Here is an 18,479-nt window from a genome sequence, read left to right as displayed (position 1 = left end):
ACACACACACACACACACACACACTCACTATTAGAGTATACATAAAGCAGTGAGAGTTTGTAGTAATTAATGCTGTAATGAAGGGAATTGCAGCCAACTGTTTTTACGTGACACCAGTTCATATGTTACATTCCTCTATGTGTGTCTTTCCCAGATAGTATTCTCTGCTGCCACTCACAATAGGAAAACATTATGGTATCAAGTGAAGCCTTCCTGATCTCCTCTGTTATGGTGGCAGTAAATTATGAGGCAGGTATTTCCATCTGTTACATCAATGTAAATTAGATCAAAACCCATTAAGAGCAGAACGGCAATGTTTTCCAGACCAATGGTTCAAGTGAATAGTCACTTAGACTGCAACATGATTACAGTGGTGATTCCATATTTACATCAGCAAAGCAGCGATCATCATCACAGTGGTATCTGCTGCAGGCAGTGAAATGAATCCAACTCAGCCTTCAGCAAATCCATTTCTTCCATTTCTCATGGACTGTAGAGAGATTGCTTGCAAAGACTTCATTAATAATTATAACCCCCTTTTGGCCTGACACTTTTTGAATAACAGCAACAAATGGCTATGAAGTTTATGCTTGAGGAAATTGTAATGGCTGGATGCCTTGAAATTTGATCACAGAGTTCAAATATTGCGATAAATTACACCTTGCTGCATAAATGTAAATGGCAGTGCATTTGTCTAGGAGCTATTTCCCCCCAAAATGTTTGTTATAACTGATTGAAAAATATATCTCTCAGTTCAGTCTTGCATGTCATAGAAGAAATAAGATCTAGAGAAAATTCTAATTTGTTTTTGGGGGTGGCCTCTTACCATATTTATGCTGTCACTGGTTCCTGAGTTCCAGTCCAACCAGCCACTGGGCTGGTAACTGATTATTTCCACTGATTGGTAGCTATGATCATCGAACTTGTTAATGAAACTGTTCCGGAGTGCTTGCTAACACCCAACTCAGGCTTTTGAGCTACTGTGGGGGAATCAGTGTGACTAGTTCATTACAGTATCAATTTGTGCAAAGTTTTGGTCTGGAAAATGAGGAGGAGACAGAAATGTGGTATAATCAGATTTATTTTGGAATTTAGGGGTACAGGCAAAGAAAAATTGATTAAGCAGGCAAGAAAGTATCAGTTATGCTGTTTTAGGTTAAGGATCGAATTATTACAGAATCAGCTCAGGGCTGTCTAGAGAAAGGGCCTGAAATAGTTTCTCTCCTTAACTCATGTCTGCTCAGTGTCATGGCTCAGACTTCTGACTCAGAAGAGTCAGAAGAGGAATGGGAGGATTTGCCTGGTAGTGAGGGCTCAGAGGCACAGCAACAGGATTTGGCAGGAAGACCAGACTCTGGAGCTGAGGAATCAGAACAGCTGCCAGACATGGAGGCTGATCAGGAGGAGGCTTGGATTTCACCTGTCTTGAGAAGATGTCTCAGGAGGAAAGCTCAGTGGGAGACACGCAGGCGCAGGAGATCACAAGAGAGGAAGCAGAAGTGCTGACTCAGGGAAGCCTGATTGGCTGCTGGTTCTCTTGAGCAGATGCTGTTAGCAACTATCACTGACCATGTTTCTGTGTTGAATTCCTCAACTTTTTCAAGTTCCAGTTTGCCCTTGTTCTGTTCCTTCCTGCTCTGAGTTCTTGTTCCATTAATTCCTTGCTCTGGTGTCCTTTGTTCTATTTCATTCCATACTCTGTTGTTTTCTTTTCAGTTATTATTCAGTTATGTTAGAGGGGGGTACTTAGTTCAGTTCAGTGGACTTGATTTGTTTACTACTATTTTCTTTGTGAGCCTTTCGTTTTCCTTCGTGCAGCTTTGCTGCTACTTTCTGTTTAACTCACAGGGGGAGAGCTGAAGGGTTATAAATCCTGTTGGGTTGCCTTAAATCAGTTGCCTTATCAAATGTCTCAGTTGCAGTTTCCATATTGTAAAATAAAGAAAATAATGACTTTGGCCCAACAAGGAGGGGCCAAGGCTCAGTGGTAGAGCACCTGTTTTGCATGTAGAAGATCCTAGGCTCAAGCCCCCTGGCAAAGGTCCATCTAGCCCAGCATCCTGTTTTCTCTCAGTCTAACCTATCTCATCAGGTTATTGTAAGGATAAAATAGGATGGAGATAACCTTATACACTATCTTGTATAAGGTTCTTGGAGGAAAAATAAGATAGAAATGTAAGTAATAATACTAATATGTGGTAAAGCATCTTGATGTGTCAGTCGGTGATACTTAAATCCTCAGATTTTCTGTAACCATCTTGCACATTTCTTCTCCTTTTTCCAAATGATTTTAATGTTTTAATTATTTTTAATTTTGTTTAATTTGTATTGTGTTTGTTGTACACCTCCCAGAGATGCAGATTTGGGTGATATATAAATATGTTAAATAAAATGATAAAATAAAAATAATATAATGGGGCTATTTCACGATCAGCCAAAATTGGGCTAGGAGAACCTAGCCTGATTTTGGCTGATCGTGTAAACCACCAGGCTTGCAGGCGAGCCCAGTGGCTTACAAGCGGCTAGCCCACTTTTTAAGCTCTCCCTTTAGCCCGGGTTTGCGGAGCGAGCACTCCACAAACCCGGGCTTTCTGATCATGAGTAGCCATGGCGTGGCTCCGTGCCGCAGCTACTCATGAGGAGACCCCCAGAGGGGAGGCAAAAAGCCTCCTCCCAGCTCCGGGGGTCTCCCCAATATGCCCTGCGTGCTCGCGCAGGGCATACTGCAGCTTCCGGGGGCCGCGCAACCCCTGAGCTCCCCAGTCTCCACCGGCTCCATCACAGAGTGTCGTGAACTGATAGCCCGGCTAACCCTACAGGATTTACAACCCCATGAAAGTAAACAGAAAGCAGCAATGAAACTGGATGAAGGAAAATAAAAGGCTCGCAAAGAAAACAGTAAATGAATAAAATCCCCTCAACTGAAACTAGGTACCCGCCTCTAGCAATAACTGAGTAATAAGTGGAAGGAAAAGACAAAACAAGGAATGAAACAAGCGAAGGACACAGAACAAGGAATAAAGGGAACAATGCAGGGAAGTACAGACAAGACAAACTGGAACACGGAAAAGATATAATATGCAAGAGCACACTATAAGCTGCCAGTGAAGTTGCAAACAGCAACTCAGCCATGGGAGACTGTTGAATATATATGGTTGCACAGAACCAACAACCAATCAGGCTTCCCTGAGTCAGCAGTTTGGCTTTCTTTCTTGTGATCTCCTGCACCTGCGTGAGTCCCACTGAGCCTGCCTCTTGATACGTCGTCTCAATACAGGGGAAATCCCAGGCTCTTCCTCATCAGAAATCAAGTCTGGCAGCTGTTGAGAATCTTCAGCTCCAGAGTCTGGTTTCTCTGCCAATTCTTGTTGCTGTGGCTCACTAGCAGGCAAGTCCTCCTGCTCTGATTCTTCTGATTCTGAAGTCTGAGCCATGACACGGAGCCAGCAATCGTGTGGGCGGCCAATCCAGCTACCCAGGGTTCCCGCCGGGATCGTGTGCGGGGAGAGCAGGTAAAAACGGGTCTCACTGATTGTGAGACCCACCTCAATATGTGCTATCCTCCAAACCTTGTTATCTCATTCCCATATATACTTATTTATTCAGGAGCTGGTTATAATACATAAATGTAATTCTTCAAGCAAGAACTGAAGACTAAGTGTGAATCACCTCACCCTAGTGCATTAATCCTAACTTTAAGTGAGGAATGTGTGAATTTAAAAGTTAGACAAGTACATTAGAGGTGACATTGTACTGCCATTCATGAAAAATAGCATCAATATGTTTTGCCTTAATTTATTGCCTGAATAATGCAGCTAGCTGAATAAAGTCATTGATCACAATTGCTTTAAAATGGCTAGGATTTTATAGTTCTTGTAACTTGGAATGGATCATTCGTAAAGGTAATGTAAAGCACACACCCCAAAGGATTATGCGTTTTATGTTTAGCTTCTAATCTCCTCTGCCCTACCCTTATGTGGAGCATTGTACATTTTATTGCGTCTCTGTGGGGATATTCCAAAAGAAATAAGACTCTAATATACAGTATAATTTAGCTGACTGAATTACTCATATTCCCAAAGAACTGTGCAGCGATTAACTAAAAATAATAAAAGTGGATTTGCCTTGGAGATTTTTCAGTTTTCTGGAAGGGCTGAGGAATAATTGGAATATGCAGGTGGTCATGTAAAATTTTGCCACAGTCCAAACATAAATCAATATACATCCATCCAGTAACATTCACATTTAGGAGCAAAATGAAAAACTAAGTATATAGAAATACATTTATTATCAAGAGCGGACATAAGAAAGTGCACACAAAGCTTGCTTCCACACCAGCCCTTTTCTCTGGAATGGCTTTCGAGAACATGTCAATTCTCACTTTTCACTCACATACAGAGTGAGGGAGGGAGTCCACATATATGGGGTGTCCACATAAGGGATTTGTCAGATTATTGTACGCCATGCCAGGTGCAGCATGCAAGTCTTGGTTCCTCTGCTGCTCACAGTCTGGACTCCACACAGAAACTGAATGTGTGCCTAGGAAAGCTCTGTGAGATCAAGATAATCCACCTAAGATAAAAGGTTGTGGGTCAAGATGGGAGGAATAAAATGTGTCAAATTATTATTTATTTTTCAAATGGATCTTTGGTGATAATTTGGTTGAGTTAGGAATGGGCCCTTTTTGTACCCCATGATCTTCTCCCTGACAAATGTTTCATGGTGGTGGTATTAAAAATTTGAGTGTCTCCGGCTGGAGAAAGAGTAATTTCCCCCCCAGAAAGCTGAAAGTGTTATGATAGATATTGTTGCTCATTACATGTGCACTTGTTTGTTCGTCCCAGTATTGTCTCTGGTCAAATAGATCTTGCAAGTTTTTTGTGGTACCTCAAAAACCTGGCCAGAAGAAATGTGTGTGTAAACCATGGATAATGGATTTGCACCTTCATCTCTCTCAAACTATTGTCCAACTCTAGCCTCAGTGGATCATCTTTAAGTTAAACTTTATGGCCTGAGGGACAAAGTTCTGTCATCAGGATGTTCTATGGTGTTGTAAAACGTTCATTGCAGGTTTGGTGGAGGGAGGGACTGATTTGAAGTATGGCCATGTGCACTGGGAAGGGTATTAACTGTTCCTCCCCTCCCCTCTCCCCACTGTTCCTTAACCTCTTTAAGTAAAGGTGATGGAACAAAGGGAGACTTAGATAACCTATTTACTCAATGAAATCTATGTTGACAAAATAAGTCTGTAGTCTTAGAACACAAGAAGTTCTTAGAACACAAGAAGTAAGGTGTAGCTGGGGGTGATGGGAATTGTAGTTCAGCAACATTTGGAGGGCCGCAGGTTGGGGAAGCCTGCTCTACATGTTTACACAGAAGTAAGTGTTATTTAAAGTAAGTAAAGTGTGCCGTCGAGTCGGTGTCAACTTCTGGTGCCCACAGAGCCCTGTGGTTTTCTTTGGTATAATACAGGAGGGGCTCACCATTTCTTCCTCCCGTGTAGTATGAGATGATGCCTTTCAGCCTCTTCCTATATCACTGCTGCCCGATATAGTACCAGCAGGGATTTGAACCGGCAGCCTTCTGTTTGCCAAGCCCAGAAGGCCCCAGAATGAGGAGGCCATGTGAGAGAACAGGAAGTACAGTTGCATTTTTTGCAGTACATGTACATTTGGCTTGTCTGATATCTTCATGGGCCTAAACAGTCCTAAGCTCAGATACACTAGAAATCATTCATAGAGAAGTTGGGCTTGGTTTTCCCTCACCAATCCAAGTTTTATGCAGTGGGCTTATGCACAATGAGTTCTTAGCAATAAGCAATTGAGGTCTGCTGTCCGCTGCTGTTCTCACCTATCCAACGGTAAGTCCCACCAGCTGACATCCTCCCTGTGGAAGTTCATTCTGCTAGCACAAAACTGTTGCACTAGCCACTTGTGCCGTGTCTGGAATCACAAGCATGCTTGTACTTGCGCAACAGACAATTGCACCGCTCAGTAGGGCAGCAATGTGGCTGGCAGCCTACAGCTAGATTATTTGGCAGCCTCTGCTCATGCCGTCACCACCACCATCACTGCCACTAGCTTCCACCTCTACCCGTATCTCTCCTTCTGCCCTTGTCGGTGTGACAAAGAGCTGGTGCGGGGCTAATGATGTTGCTGCCTGGCACCAAGTGATGATGCCATTAGTGTTAGAATTCTAAAGCATTGCTCTTAGCACTGCAGTAACCTCTTCTGGCCATTAGAGGCATTTTGAGATGTTAATAGGCCTGTCTTGGTTGGTTAGCTAGAATTGTTCAGTTGTTGAAGGCTAATGGCCTGTTTGTGTATGTTGTTCAATGACTCTTGCTCAGTATGAGATGACCTCAGTTTCTTAATAAATCTTTATTTGATTTTTAAAAACTCAACCTAATGTATCCAGATCATCTCTTGTGCTGAATTTCTTTACCACCAGAGCATACTTTGCTGTGTGCGGGTTTTAATGTTTCTCCTCACACCCCTCAACAATTAGCCCACTCACTGGCTCTTTGTCAGAACCAGTGAAGGCAGAGGGAGAGAGGCAGGCGGCTGCAGAGGCAAGGTGTGTGTGGCTCCCTCAGCCCTGGCCCCATGCACACTGGCGCCAATGAGGGCAGAAGGAGGGAGGGGGCTGGTGGGTGGCTGAGGAGGCAGGTGATGCATCCTCCCTGCCCTGACCCCATTGGGCAGCCCATGTTTGCTGCACATGGTTGCCCAATGATAGATCCACCCTGGCACAACCTGCAGCATGCCTCATTTGTTTTAAAGGGAACCTTTGTACAAGAGCACTCTAGAGCAGTTCCACAAATCCTTTTTTTTGGTTAGTATATCTATTTGATCTTGTTATGCTAGCACAACTTTGTTCATTATGCAAATGCTATGCTAGTCAAGATGTTAGCCAGTGACTTCAGTGAGATTTACTACCAGTGAGTATAGGATTGCAGTCCTATTTGGAGTGTAAGGAAGCTTCTAACTGCAAGTCACCAGATGCACAGATATGCCTGGAGCAAACTGAGTTCATTGTGCCATGAAAAGCGAAATACTGAAGGGAGCCCCTCTAGTGAAGACTTGTTTTATAGATGTCTGCAGCTAGTGGCAAATAGGGCAGATTGCTTTTGCTATTGATTGCTTTGGCTTCACCTTTATTGAGAGTGCATGGCGCGAGCTTATTTTTGAAGCTGCCTTTCATTAAAACTGACAAAGAGGTATCCATGTTTTCATGAGATAAGTCCCAAGGGTTACCCAAGATGGTTCTGTCTAGTCTAAAATGACGCGAACGCTTTTGAACCATAGAAGCTTTTAGTGCACTCATACACACTAAAAACACTAAGAAAGGCCATGGGAGAACATAACATAAGAACAGCCCAAGGCCCATCTAGTCCAGCATCCTGTTTCACACAATGGCCCACCAGATGCCTCTGGGAAGCTCACAGGCAAGGGCTGAGGACATGCCGTCTCTCCTGTTGTTACTCCCCTGCAAATGATATTTAGAGGCATCTTGCCTCTGAGGCTTGAGGTGGCCTATAGCCCTCAGACTGGTTGCCGCTGATAGACCTGTCCTCCATGAATTTATCTAATTTTATCTAAACCCCTCTTCAATTATTTATCTAAACCCCTCTTAAAGCCATCCAGGCTGTTGGCTGTCAAAACATTTTGTTGCAGAGAATTCCATAGGTTAATTATGCATTGTGTGAAAAAGTACTTCTGTTTCTTGGTCCTAAATTTCTTGGCAATCAGTTTCATGGGATGATCTCTGGTTCCACTTTCTCCATACCAGGCATGATTTTTTAGACCTTTACCATGTCTCTCCTCAGTCGTCTTTTTTCTAAACTAAAAATCCCCAGGTGTTGTAGCCTTTCCTCGTCAGGTACTCTAGGCCCCGATCATCTTGGTTGCCCACTTCTGCACCTTCTCCAGTTCTACAATGTCTTTCTTAAGATATAGTGACCAGAACTGCACGAGGTACTTCAAATGTGGCCACATCATAGTTTTGTATAAGGGCATTATAATATTCACATTATTATTTTCAATCCCCTTCCTAATGATCCCAAGACACAGAAATCCATGCATATGCCCTAAAAGAGCTTTCTGGCATCTGATGCGAATTTCTAATCTAATTAGTCCAGTCTTATGGTTTGCTGTTCTTTCCAATGTTTTATGGCAGGTCATTTTGGGAATGGGCCTAATGTTTTGCATATAGATCAGATCAGAGATCAGGAGAGAGAAAGCAGAAGTTGCATTCATTCCTCCCCTCCAAACAAAGACAAAGAAGCCAGCAAAAGATAAGGCTTACCAACAGCCAGCCAGCCTACTTACTCTCTAGCTAAAATGGTGATTGGATTCTTCTAAGTAGTGTTGTATTGCTGCTTCGCTCAGAGACACAAGGCAATCTAAAACAGATTTAACTAAAGGTTTATTCAGCAACAACTCAGCAATTTTCTCCTTCCCTTTCCCTATTGACTCCTCCCCCACACTTTCTACAGGAACCACCTTGGGACAAAAGTCCAAACAAGCAAACAAATTGTGAAAGATTACTGGATAGAATATAAGTAGCTAAAAGAAAAAGACTTCCCCAGCCTCTGGGCACTCTGATTGGCTACCTGAGGAGTCAAATCAGCATGCCACCTTCTGATTGGTTCTCAGGGAGTTTTAAGCTCTGCCCATCTCCTGAAAATAAAGTCAAGCCTTGTAATTCACTCCTGCCTCATTAATATTTGCATTTGAACAATTCTGTGTGTTCCTATTGGTGTTTACAAAATTCTGGTACCATTGCTCACCCTACGTACACACTGAGGCCAGGCTGCAGGCGGGGAAGCAGCGACATATAAATGGCTGCAGGAGACAAACAGAGGAGGTAAAATGGCTGGCAAATATATTTAGGCATTTTCAGGTGGGTGCTGCCTACTGTGCCCTCAGGTAAGAGCCACCTGTGCTTTACAACACAACAGCAGGCTCAAGGTCCTCAGTGCTAGCACAAAAAGATATCCTATCCTGTTGCTTGGGTGATGTTCCTCCTCCATCCCACTTCAGAGAGGCCCCTGGCCACTGCCATAGTACTATCCCTAGATGGCTGTTTTGTGAAGGAATAATTGAGTGCAGCAAGGGATGGAGCAGGAGATACTCCCCTTGAGCCCCCATCTGAGGACCGTGGGAGTAGCCGCCCCCCCCCAGCACTAGTGCCGTGTTGCACCAGTGGCTTTGACCCATCGAGAGCTTTGGTGCTACAGATGGCAAGTGGAGGCAGAGCTGAACAACTCTGCTCTGCTTCCTAGGAACAGGCTGCTGCTTTAGCTGTTGTAGAACAAGCTTCTTCCTGTGCTGCAACAGCCACAGTGGCAACTTTATGTTGCAACACAGGACCAGACTGTTGGGTTTTGACAAATAATTCAATATTATTTTAAGCTGTGGGGTGGTGGTAGAGGAGGATTGGCTTTCACAGATATGTGATAACATTCTACTGTACTCTGTGGAGAAGAGGCATCAGTGCCAACAGGGAATGCTGATTAGAAAGGGTGCCTCCCGCACTTTAGGCCATGGCCCATGTGTGATTTATTAGTAGTTAAAAAATAGTCCTGCCCTTCCTCCATGCAGCTCAGGGAGACACAGGAGGTTTTTCACCTGTCCCGTTGTATCCTTGCTGGTTAGGCTGAGAGAGAGTGACTGGCTCAAAGTCACCCAATGAGCTTTGTGGCACAGAGGGGATTCAAACCTGGGCCTTCCCACTCCTCGCCCAATACTCTAACCACTACACAACACTGATTCAAGAGCATTATTCCTCCAGAGCACCTATATCTCTGGCTAACTCAGTAGTTCTTCACAGTGAGTGTTTGAAAAGGCCTGTGTGCCAAGCTATTTATGCCAAAGGCACCAATACATTTGCTTCCAAATTTTAAAAGGGGGATGAGAGAGTGTGACGGATTAACCTGTTTTGATAAAATTGCTATGTTAATCACATAATTATGAAGTATAGACAGTAGCCACAACAAATGCTTTTAAATTGCCTTGATCTTTTTCTTTTTTCTTTTTGCCGTTTAATTATGAATATATCCTAGAGCAAGCCTGTTAAGCCTCAGTTGGAAGCCTCATTGAGTTTCCCTCCCATTCACCCCTGAAATCAGAAATTCTGCCCCTGCCAGTTAGTTTTCTTTTGAGCTCCTTTATTTTGGTCTCTGAAAACATCTGGGTTTGAAAGATGGCTTTTCCGAAATGTATGTGCATTGTCACATGCCATATATCTCTGGTAATCTGGCAATTATAAACCAAGTTACATGGGCGTCCTCTCTACAACTCAGAGGGACCCTAACTCAGTAATGGAGTGCATTCTCTGCATGCAGAAACTCCCAGGTTCAGTTGCTGGTATCATTTTGTTTTAAAGTGGGATCTTTGGAGTCAAGATTTGAAGGAATGCATGCCTGATGTCTTGTAGAGCTCTGCTGCCATTTGGAGTAGATAGTGCTTGGCTAGATGGACACAAATGACTTTGCACAGGTAGCTTCATGTATTCATGTTTATACACTGCATTTGGGGAGGGGTCCACAGCTCAATGGTAGAGCACATACTTTGCACACAGAATGTCTCCAGTCAGTCTCTGGTGCTTCCAGCTGAAAGGATCTCCAGGACCAGGGCTTGGAAGGACCTCTGAGTCTCCAGAGAGCCCCCACTAACTAAGGTAGACTGGACTGGGCTGGATGGATCAGTAGTCTGACTCAGTATATAAAGCATCTTCACATGTGCAAAAAGAGATTTTTAAAACTCTGCACCAGCAAGCTGGGTAGATCTGACACTTACCTTTTATAGTGGGGTTCTTAATCTGGGGTCCATGGAGTGAGTCCAGGTGGTTTGTGAAAAATCTGTGCTGTGCTCAATTTAATCTGCTTTCTGGCGAGCCAGAATAAAGTTCTTGAAAATAACTATCCTGAGTACTCCCCCCCCATCCAACCTATTTTTTTACTGGAGCTTTATAAAAATACATTATATAAATGATGGGCGGCGGGGGGGGTGTCCATGGGGGATCAGGGGAGTCCGTAACTACAAAAAGGTTAAGAAGCCCTGCTTTATTGGATTGTAGGCTTTGGCAAAGTGGTTCTTAGAGCACATTTCAGTACAATGACATCTCCAATTAAAAACAAACCGGTCATTGTCCTGCTTGAATGCTGAATTATAACAGCTTGTCTCTCTAATGATCCCATCCTCCTGGAAACAATAGTGCCACAAGATGCAACAGTGGCTTGTGTTTGTCCTTCTTCTTCCCTATGGCCCTCATGCACCTTCTCTGATTTCTATAGGCACCAGGGAGTGACAGCAGGATGGACCAGATGTGCTATGCTCAATGGCCTTCTTGATGGCCACAAATCTCTGCTAATCCCAATGATGGTGTCAACTGAATACGAGCTTGGCCAATCTGTTGAAACTGTCAAACACCACCACACACTAAGATTCACATATGTAGCAGTTGGTCCTAGCAGCTGGACCTGCAGACTTTCAGGACTGCAGCTTCTCCTTCTCCTCCCATGAGATGCCGTGTTTGGAACAGGCAAGTGTGCTAAGTTGGCAAAGAGGCACCTTTTAAGGTGGTGATTCTTTTTAATTAGCAGGGGGAGAGTAACTGGTCCTATCCACCCCCGGCACAGTACCTCCAGTGACAGTTGCTGGTGTCTGTCTTATGTTTCTTTTAGATTGTAAGCCCTTTGGGGACAGGGATCCATCTTATTTGTTATTTCTCTGTGTAAACCACCCGGAGCCATTTTTGGAAGGGCGGTATAGAAATTGAATAAATAATAATAATAAATTTGTCACTAGTGATGAGTGAGCTCCCCATGGCTCACATCAGACTGGCTAAAGATTCGACAAGTAACTTCCCAAAACATTGAGAAACCACTCAGCTTATTTCTGAACCAAATCCAAATTCAGTCCCCTAATGCCACCCACCAAACCCCAAACATTTGCAGCGAGAGATTGTGGGCACTTGCAAGGTTCAACTGTCCCTGGCTGCAAACAACAGCTTTCAGGCTAAGGAGAAGACCCACATATGGAACACAGCTCCACCCCCTGCTGAAGACCCTAAGGGCCAAAGCATACTCTGTGGTGGGTGGTTGTTGTTGTTGTTGTTGTTTGCCCCTGCACCAGATGCTTTGGGGGCTGTAGTTCTTCCTGTGCCTATTGAAACTAGTGGTCTCCATGCAGATTAGTGTTGAGCGAGCATGATGTTGTGGTATAGGCATTGTACAGCAGGTTGTGCAATCTTGTATACATTCTGTGGTTCTGGTTGCACAACATTTCAGAGCATCACAACTTCACACAGCTTTGCAAACGTCTTAACTGTACACACAACCAGTGTTCTCTCTAATTTTTTTTTCATCTGTGTGCAGAATTAGTTTTGTTCTGGGCAGCAGTATCAAGGCAGTGTGCGCGCACGTGCATTCAGAGTTCGGCCTTCCTGATTCAACCTGAGTGGGATCTAAAATTAACTGAGCGGACATCAGAAAATGTGTGAGCACAAGGACATGCACACGCCTTAGAGGGAACAGTGCACACAACTTCTCTCATTGGCTAGAGCAACACTAGTATAGGTGTCAGCCAAAGTCTCCACTGAACTGAATATGCTTATTCATTACCACAAATTAATTTGGCTTTCTTTGTGGATCTTTTATTATATGGAATATTCTGACATTTTGTACAGGTTACTCTTCATTGTGGTACTCACCTTAGATTATGGATTTAAATAAATAAATTCCATAGAATACTGATCACTTTTATGTGGGAGAGTATCTTGGAAGTTCTTTTTAATCAGTGCAACTCCCTCCCTTGGAACTAGGAAAGCATATCAAAAGACTTGTTAAGAAAAAAAAAACCCAGATTTCAACTTTTGCATAAATATCAATGCTAAGTAATCAGAGAAATTCTATCACAAAGAGATTGATTAAAGAGCCTTGAGGCATGAACAGCATTGCTATTTTTTCCCAATCAGATAATTATGGTTTCTGCCTCTACATTCCGATAATCTCATTATCTCTGTTATTAATTAGTTTCTCTTCCTTGCATTTCAGCTCTTGTTTCTTGCCGATAATTTGTGTAGCCTGTAACTAAAGGGATGGTTTGCTTTGGAGGAATAATATTGCCTCTTTTCAGGACTTGAGGGGGAAAGGGGCTTGGAAATCTTAATTCAAGAGGCTGCTACAAAGGCCTCACATATCAGATCTGCATATTCCAGTGAATGCTTTTATTCAGTGAGGTATTTAACGGGGAGACACAATTCAGTGATGCTGATAATGAAGCTGCTTCTGGGGCTCATACATCCAATTCATTTGACTTAGTAGTTAGGACACCACTCCATGCCAAACAGTGCTGTCTTTGGACAGATATCTATGCAACTGTTTTCTACCTCTTGCTGTGTAAATTTCTGCCCTGAACCAGAGTTCCACATATGCTCCAATATGTGCATGGGGTCCTGCATGAGAAGGCTTTTCCATTTACTTCAGTGGAGGGGCTTCATTGCAGTGAAGGGAAAAGCTCCATGCACATATCTTTCCACATGAGTAGAGCTACCACACAGTGAAAGGGAATAGGGAAGTTCTTGCAGTGTAGATAACTTTGTGTGAGCATCAGAGTGGACTGTAATTCTTCACACATTTCCTGCACAGAAAGCCCTTCCCAATGTGGTGGGGGAAGAGGGCAGGTTCGTATGACTGAAAAAATCCCCACCTACTGGCAAATCCCAGAGCCATATGTGCTCCTGTGGAGCATGCCATCACATGTCCTGTGATCCCATATCTGTGCAGTGACTCAGCAGCATTCAACCAGGATCATTAAGATTAGATTGGAACATAGTTGGCTGATCCTGGTTGAATATCATTCAACAAAGATGTTTGGGTTCTCACAAAAACGCTCCATGAGGATGCATGCAGCTTGAGGGTCAAGGATATGCTGGCAAGCGGGGATTCTTTCAATTGTGTGAACCCTCCTGATGTGTACATACTGTGTAGTGACTGCAGCCATTCAGGGCTTTCTGGAAAGTGTACATGAAATGAAACATGTTCCATTTTCAGTCATCTATGCGCACCTTTCATACTTTTGCCTACACTGAAGTGCATTCTGTGCATGAACGCCATAATGTGAAAGGATGTAAGAGAAACAACAGAATTCATGGCAGAGCTCCAGTACCTTGGCAACAATTATTCAGCTCCACATTTGTCACTCCGCATGACTCAGGGAATCTAGCAAGCAAAGGTATTGCTGGATCAGAATGTCTGTCTGCATAAGACCCATGTGGATGCCTGATCAGGGCTGGGGCTAGGCTGCAGCTGCCAGCAGCCATTACCTGAATCTGGACCTGCAATGAGTGCTTTTGACACCCAGGACTCACACTATCCATTACTGGAAATGGAGTGCGGGTGTTTGAGTTGGTTGCACAGCATGAAGTCCAGCAGGTAGCTGTTGCTCTATTCTCCAGGCAAGGAAGGAAGGTAGAAGCCCTGGTATTTTATGCCAGGCCTAATCAATTTGGCTGCTGTTTTTATGGTTGTTTAAATGTTGTTGTTGTTTTTACACCTCCTCGGCTCTATATTGTCTTATCAGTTGAAGGGGCTAACATTGTACATCCTGCTTACTTTGAGACATCTTGAGGCCTGAGCACACACAGTCTTAGGTTGCTTTGGTTTCACTACATTCAATAACAATCCCAATCCAAGAGGCCAGTTCAAGCCCCAGAGTCCTTGGCAAAGGGTGCCTTTGGATGTACCTTTTAACTGCGGTTCCTCAGACCCACAGTTTCCACCCAAGACCCCTGGCATGCTCCCAGATGATAATTATCTGCAGTCTGGGAGACTGCAAAGAGGTCAGAACTGGTTGTGCGGGCTTCCTCCAACCCATGATGGAAAAACGTGCCAGACAATTGAATTCAAGTGGTGGGAGGAGCTTCCTCCCTTAACTCCAGTTTGGGCCAGTTGCAGCCTCCTTGGTTTGGTAAGTGTACCTTACTTCAAACCGAGGGTTCATCCAGAGGTTAGAGGGAGGAATTGAACTGCGGTGGGTTCCTGCAACCGCGGTTCCAATCATTTGGATGTCATGCAAGGACCAACTGAGATGGTTTTATCTCAGGTTCCGTGTTATGTCCTAAGGCGGCCATAGAGATCCAGCATATGATGGACACAGATGCTAGGATGCTTTCTACAGGTTTCAGAAAACTTGCTTGCAGAGAAAATATTGTGACATCAGAATCGATCACATAATGTGGCAGCTTAATTCCTCATGGATCCTGCTCTGGTAACTGAAGTTATCTGCACTGAATTGGTCCCTAATGATCTATCTTTAATATGATGTCTTCTGGTCTGCATTGGCAACTAGCCACAGTGCCAGAGTGGTTTAAGAAGAGTTCATGTTTGATACAATAGGGATGTTAGCATTTCAACGCTGGCAAATATTTTGGAGATGTCTGACTAGTATTTCAATCCCATGTATTGATGATACACATTGCACAGTGTGGGAGTGCTTTGACAGTGTTGTTTCCCCCGCTAAAAACAGAAAGTATGATTCACCACACCTTACAAAACACTTGACATTAAAACCTTGTAAAAATAAACAGTGCTACACACACGAGCGCACATATACGCACACACAATCACACTTCTTGTGGAACAAGATCAGACAAGCACATATTTTCCTGCTGGAAATCCTGCTTGACTCAGATGTTACCAGGGCACTTTCCAGATTAGCCGCTCAAAAGCAGCAAAATGCTTCCGTTCAGGCAAATCACATTCAAAATGTAAACAGCAGGGGGAGCAGTTTCGCAAAAACTAACAGCCCCAAAAAACAGCAGCTTCTTTACTCCGGATATACAACGTCATAGCACTATATCACAGTGATTAAATTCAAAACAAGGCATTGGAAATATGAATGGCACCCTGCTCTCAGCATAGGGACTGTGGTATTACAACATAGGAAGTGTGGAAGCACGCTTCAGAGATACATCCTGACCCTGTTGCAGGGTCTAATCTGGAAAGCGCCCAGCATATTTCAGATAAATTGATTGTTTTAGGCCAGGCATCCCCAAACTGCGGCCCTCCATATGTTGCTGAACTACAACTTCCAGCATACCCAGCCACAAAAAATTGTGTCTAGGGATGCTGGGAGTTGTAGTTCAGCAACATCTGGAGGGCCGCAGTTTGGGGATGCCTGTTTTAGGCATTGCAAGAAAAGCAGGGATTCCCAAACCTGTCCCCTCCCACTCACAGTTTTGAGACTGAGATCCATATAAACACTCTGCTCCCTTCTCTCCCCCTCCTCTCTTTCTCTTCCAAGGACAGAAAGTTCCCAGTTTAAATCTATTCACTACACCACATAATGTCTTCAAATGACTGTTCCTTTGTATTAGTATCATCATCGTTTTAAAAAAAAAGGCAGATTTTCATGTTACTTATAAAATGAAAATGAAGGGGTAAACAGGGTGAGCTAAGTCAAGGGGAAAATGCATCTTGCAATATCTACATTTTAATCAAATACATATAACATTGTGCAGATGCAGGATATGATAGATTATAAGTCACATACTTTTTGTAGTAACTTTGGTAAGTTCTATCAACAAGATGTCTATGAATTCTTAATTATTGCCTTGTAATAAATCACGCAGCCCAGGTCTAGTAATAGTACATTCCGGTCATGTATTAAACATTAGTCTTTAGCATCTCGGCATCCATCACGAATGAAACATGTTTTTAGTAAAGCTCTGTCCTATCAAACATTTATTATTTGTATATTTTTGCACCCAAATTATTGGGGAATATGGCTTTGTCCTGACAATCACCTTAAATACACAAAGGATCAACTGGCAGGTCTTAAAATAATATTAGATGATCAAGAATAAATGGAGACATCCTGCACTTAAATCTACAGGTCAGTTATGAAAAATGTGCCCTTTTGCATTGTATTATTTATGACACTTTCATTTTTATAAATGAAGGTTGCTGCACATTAATGGCCCTGTAATACAAAATGTTTTGAGGAGTTTGCTGTTTACTTGAGTCCAAAGTGTGCCTTGAAATCTGTGCACATGAAATAGCCCACAATTATGTCCAATCAACACGTGGAAAGAAAGTTTTTAAATTTCTGCTACCCCTTAATGCAAGCTTGTGTGGAATGCAGATCCAGGGTGATTTTCCTGTGGCCTGAGCTCTCATTAGCATCTGGAGACTTTCAAGCTTGCATAGCTTGCTTTCTTATTTTTCTTTCAAACCTAGAAGCTGCTGTCACAAGCAGCCAAGACCCGGCTAGGGCAGCTAAGCCTGAGCTTGGCTGCCCATGAGAACTGCTGGGAGCTGCATGGCTCCAGGTGGCACCTCGGCGGCAATCCCACCAAGGGAGCCTGCCAGTTAGCCGAGGTTAAGAGTGCAAGCATGCCCTTAACCCGGGCTAACTGCTCGTGTGTCAGTGCTGGTTGCTCCCAGCCAGTGCTGACATAGGAGCAGGCTCCTGGCAATCGCTGGGGGTATCCCCACAATGCACCTCTGTCTCTATGTGGTGTACAACAGGTGGATTTTAAATGTTGGATTGTACTCTTTATTGTTTAACTACCTTAACCCTTGCAGAGCATCTGTGCACTAGTACTTGATTGCTTCCCTCACCCCTGCCACAGCCCCCCTCACCTTCGACATCTCTCCACCCTCATCTGAGCCACACTCCTGCTCCTCCTCCTCCTCCATCCCGTTGCTTCCATCTGCCTCACCCCCTCACCCCTCTTGGTCACTCCTTCATCCTGTTGCTCCATCCCCCTCACCCCTCTTGGTTGTGTCTGCAGCACTACCCGCGCCAATTGGCCAAGCCCCAGCCCCCTAACCCTGGAGACCTCCCCACCCCACCTGAGCCCTGCTCCTGCTCCTCCCTGCAGGAGCAGCAACAGTGGTTGACCGGACCTTTCCTCACTGCCGCCTCCATGACCGCTCATTCCCTTCAGGCTGTTGACAGGCCCAGACCCGTCTCTCGCCTCCCTGCCTCCCTCTGCCAGTGGCCTCAGTAGCCCCAAGCAGCAGCAGCAGTTGACCAGGCCTGTCCTTGCTTCCGCTGCCACCGCCATGGCCACTCGTTCCCCTCGGGCTGCTGACAGGCCCAGACCCGTCCCTTGCTCTTCCAACTTTCTCTCTTTCCCTCCCTTCTTTTTCTCTCTTTCTCCTTCACTTGCACCTCCCTTCTGTCTTTCTCCCCCTCCCTCCCTCCCTCTCCCTTCCTGAGTTAACAGATCTTGTTCATCTCATTTCCGCATCTAATGCACACAGTGGCAGCCTCTTTCTCCTGAAGGGGCTCTTTCCTTCTTCACAACCCCTCTCTTCACAGACCCCTGCCTGCTATCCTTTTATATATAGACTAGTATTTTTAAGCCCGTTAAAATAACGGGCGCTAGTACCTCCCCCCCTTTCTTCCTTCTCCCTCTCTCTTGCCCTCCTTTCCTTCCTTTTTCTCTCTCTCTCTTTTTCATTC

General features: G+C 44.2%; 1 protein-coding gene and 1 long non-coding RNA gene across 4 annotated transcripts in view; both read left to right on the top strand.

Annotated features, from left to right (window-relative positions):
• RAB11FIP4 (RAB11 family interacting protein 4) overlaps positions 1-18,479 on the top strand; it is a 312,484-nt gene that overhangs the window by 198,202 nt on the left and 95,803 nt on the right. The gene's annotated exons all lie outside the window — the stretch shown is intronic.
• LOC128342515 (uncharacterized) lies at positions 8,730-12,808 on the top strand. Its single transcript, XR_008315035.1, has 3 exons — positions 8,730-8,868; positions 10,390-10,502; positions 11,300-12,808. It is a non-coding gene; the product is annotated as an uncharacterized LOC128342515 (long non-coding RNA).

Source organism: Hemicordylus capensis, chromosome 2 (genome assembly GCF_027244095.1).
Source record: "Hemicordylus capensis ecotype Gifberg chromosome 2, rHemCap1.1.pri, whole genome shotgun sequence".
Taxonomy (NCBI): Eukaryota; Metazoa; Chordata; class Lepidosauria; order Squamata; family Cordylidae; genus Hemicordylus; species Hemicordylus capensis.
The sequence above is the reverse complement of the archived record's forward strand: the minus strand, read 5'-3'. Positions and strand labels throughout refer to the sequence as shown.